Raw genomic sequence first — 9,162 nt, forward strand, 5'->3', positions numbered from 1 at the left:
CTGCTGTCTCTGTTGAAAATGATGGCCTTTTAGGAGAGTCCTATCAGTCAAAGGGTGTGGGAATCTATGCCGAGGCTGCAGTGGGATGGGCATGAACCCTGCCAGCATCTGCCAGTGCTTCCGGAGCAAGGCTAGAGTTAACCCTTGACTGGATGAAGAAAGTGAGAGAACCCGCTGCTGCCGTCAAGAGCTCAGACTCGGGAGCCAGATGGTGTCTATTCAAACCTCAGCTCTGAAACTTACTTGTTATAGGATTTGGGACAAGTGGCCACCTCTCTGTGCCTCAGTTGCCACACCTATAAAATGGGCATGATAATAACTGTACCTATAGTAGAAAGACAGTATAAGGATTAAATATGATGACTATGACAAGGAATTAGCAGAGTAAGTTCTCAATAGATGGTAGTTGTCATCTTTGTTGTTAGTTTCAGCTCACCATCATCAAAAAGGAGCAAAAATGTGCTTCGCCTAAAGTGGTACTAGCAAGAAACTGTATGTGAACCCCTTCTGCTAAGCACCATAGGGATATTTCTTAACCATGGACACTATGCCCAAAATTACACTATACTTACTCATCTCATTACTAATTCATTGATTGATTCATCCTTACATTCATTTAGCATTAGCTCTGAGGGAGAGCCATTTGAATAAGACGCGGTTCCTACTGTAATTCCTAGCCTCATTAAGCAGATAAATGTGGGCAGAATGATGATACAAGGCACAGCCACCCCCATTCTAAACAGGGGAGTCCACAGAAGGCAGAGGAGGAGCAATGAGATCTGACGTGAGGAGTCCTGGAAGGCTGCATGGTGGTGGCATTGAGGTTAACCTTGAAGATGAGCAGGATGTCCATAATTATAGAGAGAAAGCACTATATGCAAGGAAAGAGGTCAGAATCGACGCTCGGAGACATCGGGGGCCTCACCACCTAAGCAGAGAGCCAGTCTTTGGGAAGCTGGGCCTACGGTGCTTGTTAGGAGCCTGTGAGAACTGAAACCAGAGATGAAACAGGGGTCAGATCAGGGAAGAGCCAACTGTCCTGCTCAGTCCCTCCGGACATCACCGGTCACAGGGCGCCTTCTCAGACACCTCCTCTGGCCCTTAGCCTGCCAGGTGCCTTCTTCCCAGTAGCACCCCCGGCATTCAGGTGCACTCACTAGCCTGTTTTCTCTCGGTCAGGGCCTCCGGGAGGCCGGGTGGACACCAGCCCTATACATCATTGTACCCCCAGTGCTAGTAGGTGGTCCTCATTCAGAGAATGAATACATGGATAGATGAGTGAAGGAATGAAACAATCAATTGACCAACCAATTAATCAATCAATAAGGGAGGGTGAATTGAAGATGATCATTCTGAAATACTAGCCAGAGGCATGTTGGGAGGCAGCTACACCGGCCTGGGGTAATTTCCTTGAATAACACTATCGGCTTATCAGAAAGACCCAAGCAGAGAACCATTGGTCTAAGTCAGTGATGGCGAACCTTTTGAGCTCGGCGTGCCAGCATTTTGAAAAACCCTAACTTAACTCTGGTGCCGTGTCACATATAGAAATTTTTTGATATTTGCAACCATAGTAAAACAAAGACTTATATTTTTGATATTTATTTTATATATTTAAGTGCCATTTAACAAAGAAAAATCAACCAAAAAAATGAGTTCGCTTGTCACCTTTGACACACGTGTCATAGGTTCGCCATCACCAGTCTAAGCATCTACCCAGTCTGTCTTCACCATGTAGATCTGTGTCAGTGCTGAGACCTGAGGATCCGCCCCGGTGAGCTAGCACTCTTTCTGCCAGAGATCCATGTACTGTGTCAGAGTGTCAATTACCCATGGAAACGGACCTTGCGGAAACTTGCCTGAGCACAGCCCATAGAATGTTGTCTCTTAGCCTTGTTTTTACAACCCAATCTTTCAGCAAGCAGGAACCCAAAACAGATGGGAAGCGAAAGGAATGCCGATTAGAATCCCATGATGTTCTGGGTACTGCGTCAAGTCATTTACATACAGTCTTAGAAGATAGGTAATAGTATCTCTATTTTATAGCTAGGGATCGTGGGGCTCAGAAAGGCCAAGCAACTTGCCCAAAGCCACACAGCTAGTAAGAGTTAAAGATGGGAATTGGGCCTAGGTTTGCTGACTCCAAAGCCCGTGCTCTTGTGTTTGAATCACACTGTCCCTCATGTTATCATAGCATCACTCCAACTCCCATCACGAGGCATACATTTATTTCTCAAAGAAAATCTTAAACTGCTCTTTTCGTTATTGAAGTTCTTCAGGGAAATCGGGGATCCCAGGATGAAAACTCTGCCCATGGATTATCTTAAATTGCTTGTGTTTCCTTGAAGAATGCCTGGCGCTGCCAACAACTCCGGTCTGGTTTTCAGCAATGGCCAGGGCCTTGTTTGGCCAGGAGGCTCCGAGAATCGATTGGCTGTGGTCTTACTGACGGCTGACACCAACAGATGCTGTGAGTCAGAAGTTGCCATCTGTCCATGACGCTCAGCTTTACAGGGGCCCCGAGAGCTCCCCAGCCTGCAGAAGCCGGCCCAGCCCCATTAGGGTTCTGCCATAGCTAATCCTAGGCACTGATGGAACGCTCGCCTTCCAGTGGGAAAACCTCAGCAGGATTTGGGGTCCAGGCTGTTGTGCTCAAGTAGGGTGGAAGACAAAGGGGAATGCAGTGCTTTTCAAATGCATGGCCACCCCCAAAGGACCCTAAATGTGTAGGAAGAAGGGGACCAGGCAGGTTGGTCGAAGGAGAGAGTTATCAGGGAAAACACAGGCTCTGACATCACTTGAGAACAGAAAGCAGGGACTCCACATCCTGAGAGCACTGCGCCAGGCCTGGAGTAGAAAGGACACTGGATTTGAGAATGGAAAAACTGGACTCCCCCCGGGCCCCACCTCTCACAAGTTGAATTAAGTTAGGCAATCACACAATTCTCATTGCACTTCAAGGTCTATGTCTAAGAAATGGGAATAGTGCCAGCTTACTTCAAAGAATCATAGTAGGAATTAAACAAAATAAGGATGCAAAACACAGCATGGAGTTTGGACCTTTTAGGCACACAATGGATACCAGCTCCATATGATCCTCACCCCTTAGTCGGAGGTGGTATTACCTCACTTAAAACAGCTCTTGCATCAGAAAAACACTTGAAATACAAAACTGAACCAAATAAACACCCCTCAAGAGGCATTTTCTTTTGCTTACAATTCCAGCCCTGGTCACACACGCCAGCTTGCTCTCTGCCCTACTCCTGACTCCTATCTGGTTTCTCTCCAGTGAGTAACATCTGCCTTGGCCTGCTTTCTCTGTTGCTATATGTACAACCACAGAAAACACTTTTATTGCCAAAGCATTCCAGCTCCTTCCCAGTGACATGTAGCAAAGAGAAGCATTTCTTCCAAACTCAAGGGTCACCTCATAACTGATGAGTCAACAGGATCCTGACATTCCTCAGACTTACATTGTTCTGTCCAAGATTCCTGTGCTTGTGCTCACATACATATAAAAATTTTCTAGAAACAATTCTCCAGTTACCTTGGACTTCTGTAAGTCAAACAAAGCATTTCAGGGCTCCCCACAATTCTCCTCCATTGGCCAAGATGATTGAGATTTCTAGAATGTCTTCGGCTTGCTGTCATGTGAAGGATGTTAATAGTCACCAAAAGGTAGAATTTCTTGTGGGGATTCCAGACACCATCTAATGAGTGTAACAAAATGTTCGAATCCATGTAGATAATGTTACTGTCATTTTGCTTTGTTCTTACTTGGTATGAGGACTGTGAATGGTAGAGTGGTATTTCCATGGTGCTGGTAGAGTCTGGGTTTTAGCCTTTTAGCTAGAAGATGCTCTTGGCCAGAGTGTCCGTAACTTTGACTCAAAAGAGGTGATTATCTGGGAAATGTGGCCAATCTAATTGCCATTACTACCACCCTCATTACTCTTCGAACCACCTCACACCCTAAACAAGGTTGCATATCCACCATGGCCGCCCATATACTTATACTGGTACACATGACCCTTCGTAACCTGGCTCCAGCCTGTCTCTTCAGTCTCTTCTCTAATTTCTCCTCCCTCTCTGGACCTTATTCTGTAGCTGTATTGATTAATCAGAACAGAACAACCACAGAAACAAACAGCCTCCAAATCTCAGTGATCTAACCAATAGATGTTTTTCTAGTTTACATTAGAGTCCAATGGGTAGCTGACTGGGTCCCTGCTCCCCACACTAGTTCAGGGACCCTGGATCCATGTAACCTATGGTTCTATTATTCTCTTGGTCCTTGGAATTGTCATCATTAAGCCAGAGGAATGGAAAATAAAGAGTATGGATATTGTACATATTTATACTGGTCAGCACTTAGTCACATGACCCTGCCTAACTGCAAAGGAGGCTGGGAAGTATAGTCTAGCCATGTGTCTAAGAGGAAAGGAAAAAGTGGTTGGTGAACACACCCATTGCTCCTGCCACACACAGCAAGTAATGTGGTATCATCTAAGAGTTTTGCTTCAATAGCCTCTATAATTTCCAAGCACTGTACCTGTGGTATCATCCCTCTGTTTTCCTACCCTGAACCAGGTCAATGCCATTTTCAGCATGAGAACTTCTCCTTATCCTTCCCTAGAGGTCACAGCATCCACCCACACTCTAACAGTTTGTTGTCTTGTCCTCTGACCCCCCACCATCACTCGTACCATCACCAACCATCACTGTGGTACACTACCTCTATCTGTTGATGCTTCTACCTCCTCACTAGACTGTGCACTCTGTAAGAGAAGGTCTGTGCCTATTCATGTCTATATCCCCAGTGCCCGGCACTGTGCCGAAGGTCTATTTGGCATTCTGCAAATATTTGCTGAATTGTAGAAAAAGACCAAAAGACGTGGTTTTCCTACACTGCATGGGATGGAGTCTGTGAGCGGAGACCTTTTCAGAATAAGCTCAGGAATAATGTCATTTAATGGAGACTCTGAAAAAAGTGTCTTGAAAAAGAAGGTTGTGGGGGGGAGAACCAAGCATTATGAACTTAGGAGAAGTATGTTATGAGGGGCCACTGGCTGGAGTGTCCAGAGGACAATCCTGAAAGACCCCAAGAGTCTGAGGAGATCAGCAGCATGCAAAGGCAAGAGATAAAGCCGCCAACGGGAAGATGCAGGAGGCGTTAGCTCTAGGCACCAAGCCTTCCCCCACTTCAGAGGATGTAAGAAGAAGGATGCTGGTGCCCTTCAATAAACAGGAGCGTGAAGATACAGACCTCAGTCCACAACTCAGACAGAATGGAGGAGCACGATATTTTACATCAACTTAACGGTGACCCTGAGCTCCGTCTTGCCGGGATGGAAGAAATTCAGTCCCACCTTTCTTCAGGTTCCCTCTATTTCCTGAGATGTCTCTGGCATCTCACTGGGTACAAAGGTGACATGGAGTTTTTTTGTGACCATCAATGGTTTGTCCAGAGCACTTCCTCCCCAGAGACCCCCCGCCACTGTCTGCTCCGCACGGCTGCTTTGGGTGTAACACCCTGCCATGTGGCAACAGGTTCTCTGAACAGGGGAGCCCCAGAGGTACTGCCAGCCTGCCGGGTGAAACACTATGCTACTCGCTCTGAGGGCTTGCCACCCTGGGGTACTTAAGGAATCATGTCCCTCTGTGCAAAGAATCCATAGAGACAACCCTTTTTATCATCGCCTGGGTGAATCTCTCTCCCATCCAGGGGAATCTCTCTATCCTCAAACCCTGCATCCCTTGGCCACACCAGAGCCTGGCTTCAACTGTCAGAATAACACCATAACAGCAGAGTGTAGCTCTGCATCTGCCTTTAAAGAACGACCTTGACCTCATTGCAATATTTTAAGTCAGAAGATTGTATAGAGAGCTCCAGCAGTGCCTCTTCGTTGAAAAGTTTGAAGATCTGACATCACTCGGGCCAGACATGCAGCGGACTGTTCCATTCAGACGGAGGATGCGTTCTTTCCCTTGCCCCCCTTACTCACCCCAGCCGGCCTCCCCTGTGTTTTGCTTTTATCTGGCCCATCTGAATCCTGCAGGAGTTTGGTTTTTCCACACTAAGCTTAGGCCACAACCTCCTAATCATGAGCCTCCTGCTGCCAAGCTCCCAGGTGCAGAGCACAGACTGTCTACCTGCTTGAGTGGAGGAAAGTGAAAGAGAAAGGGAAAGGAAAAATTCCAGAGAGATAAAAACAAATTAATACATTCAATTACTCTACCTCGAAGTATTAAGTACGATCACGCTAGGAGCACAAAAACACGTTCTCTGAGCTTCTCAAATCTCTCAAAGCCGAGCTCCCTGAAATCAAGGGATTGAGAAAGCATTCATATGCCACCAGCCTATCGCGATGACCAAAGGACTGACCCCCTCGTGCCAGGAGACCATGTGGCAGTGAAGCCCAGGGGCTGAGGAAGGACTTGGCAGGGTGTTGTCTGGTTGGGGGAGGGGAGGGTCTTGGTGCCCATAAAGGGCTAGGATAGTGCCTGGCACACACTGGGCACCCAGCCAATGGGAGTCCTTGTTACATTAAAAGTCAAAACCCATAACCTTATTTAATACTCATAATAACCCTGCATGCCCAGCAGAGACATTCCTTTGTTCCAGTGGGAAAACGGGAGCTTCAGAGGATGAAGTTAACTTGTCCATAGTCCCAAAGCTTGTGAGGGGCAGAGGAGGACTTAAGTCACATAGTCTAGCTGGAACTCTCCCTTTAAAAATATATATATATAATTGATTTCAGAGAGGAAGGGAGAAGGAGAGAGAGATAGAAACATCAATGATGAGACAGAGAGAATCATTGATGGCTGGCTCTGGCATGTACCCCCCTGGGGACTGAGCCAACAACCTGGGCATGTGCCCTGACCCAAAATCGAACCATGACCTCCTGGTTCATAGGTTGATACTCAACCACTGAACCACACCAGCTGGGCGAACTCTGCATTATTTCCAGGGTGAAATAACCAATGACCCTAGTGGGTCTCGGGGGGGCGGGGGGGCTCCCAGATACTCTGAACAGGGGAAGGGCACCAACCGGAGCCCTTAGCTGTGGCAATGAGAGCCTCCAGTGAGGAGAAGCAGCGGCCAGAAGCCTGGAGTGGTGGTTAAGAGTACTGACTCAAGCCGAAGGGCTTGGGTTCAAATCCCTGTTCAGCCTCTTTCTACCTGAGTGATGTGAGGCGAGTTACTTAGCTTCTACATGCCTCCGTTTCCCCTTGATAGGGTCCCCCTCCGTGAATGGGGCCAGCGACAGTGCCATCCCCAGAGAGCTGCTGAGTGTGTGGAAGGAGCTGGAATCTGCAGTGTGCTCCTACAGTGCCTGGTAGGCAGGAAGTGCCGTGCAGGGGATTGTTGACCACGTGTCCTCACGTCAGGCTGGGCAAGGTCGCACTTGCACCTGGAAAGTGACTGCTCAGCACAAGGACCGCGCCCTCCCACAGGCCCGAAGGGGTAGTGGGAGAACCCGGTGGGGGCACTAATCTCAAATCGTCACACGGCTCATTTCCCAGGCGAGGAAACCCACCAGCGGTCATCACAGGCCCCTGCCCGGCGGGTCCACAAGCTAATCACGCCGCCTTGTCTACAGCCCACATGTTTCCACTCTCTCTCCGGCCGGTCTTATCTGTCCCATCCGCCGGCCGTGTCTGTGGACAGAGCACATGGGGGAAAGCCGCATCTGCCTGCTCCAAGTCCTCCCCACGCGAGTTCCTGCCGCGCCCCGAGCAGTTTCACTCTGTTCTCCCAGTTTTCAGGAGAGACTGAGGTGAGGGGACATGTCCGGGACCACACAGGGAGCAAGGCCCAGTCTCCAAGGGAGGGGCCTGCAGTTCCAGGCTGAGGGGCCCTCACAAGCCCCCCTGTCCCCACGCAGACCCCACAGCCGGAGAGACAAGCCCCTGGGCCCTTTCACTCATGACGATGCGAGGCGTGGGCACTGCTCGGAAAGGCAGCTGCCCGCCTTTGTGCGCAGTTCCCACCATGGCCTGTGCAGTGTGTCAGGGCGGCCGCAGCTTAGGCTGAAGGCCCGAAGCTGAGCGAGGCCAGTGGCTCCTTCCTCTCCGCCCCAGGAAAGATGGAGACCTTCAAACACGAAGCTCCTAATTAGGCTAAAGTGAACTTTCAAAACCCAAACCTAGCCAAGCCACTTCCTTCCTGAAGACCTTTCAGGGCTCCGACCCACCCCAGTTGCCATCGGGATGAAGTCCAAGCAGCTCGGCCAGACGCGGGGACCCGGCCGGGGCCCGCCTCTGGCCTCCTCTCCCTCCACTCCTCCGCACGCAGTGTTTCCACCCGGACAGACGGCCCACCCATCCCAAGGCGCTGCGTGCTGCAGTGACTCAGGCCTGATGCTCTTGCTTTTCCCATCGTCGGGAATTCACAGCCTCCCTTCCACAAACAGAGAACATGTCCTCACGCCTCAAGACTGACGCTCGGGCATCCCCTTCTCCCATGACACCATCCCTAACACTCCACCCAACCACCATCATTACAGCTCAACGCAACCCACACCCATCACCCTGGACGCTCCCCTGCCCCCCACGCCACACACGCAAGCTCGGGTCTCTCCACTCCGGCATATGAGGTTGTCATTATTTCTTCATTTGCCTCTCTTCCCTCTCCCCCTCCCCCACCCCCCGCCCCAGACTGTGGGGCCTCAGGGGCAGGGACTGGGCCCAGCCAGACTCTGGTTTCCCAGTATCAGCGTAGGGACTGGCACTGGGCTCCACCTCGTGAGGCTGCTAGACGGCCTGGCCAGTGGTTGTCTTCTGGTGGGTAGACTGAGATCAGGGATATGTGCCTCCCTGCAGAACCGACAGGACGAGTGCTAAGAGAGGGAGAGAAGTGGGCAGAGTGCCTTGGACACAGTGGTCCCTTCCCTGGGAGCAAGACTCCTGCTGTCTGGCACGGAGCTGCTATGTCCTGGTTAAAGAGCAGAAGTGACTCAGGTTTAGACTGTCTACCATGACTCCTTCCCCGGTCTGTCTGCTCTCACAACACCCACCTCCCATCTTTCGTCGAGCTCGTCGGTGGGGCCCACTGATAAAATATGCCTTGAACCCAAATGCTTCCATTTCCAGCCACACTGGTCCCGGCCACCCTTGTCTGTCATCTGGTGTGTTACTGTTGTCACCCAATTTTTCCCC

The sequence above is a fragment of the Myotis myotis genome, unplaced genomic scaffold (genome assembly GCF_014108235.1).
Source record: "Myotis myotis isolate mMyoMyo1 unplaced genomic scaffold, mMyoMyo1.p scaffold_m19_p_12, whole genome shotgun sequence".
Lineage (NCBI taxonomy): Eukaryota > Metazoa > Chordata > Mammalia > Chiroptera > Vespertilionidae > Myotis > Myotis myotis.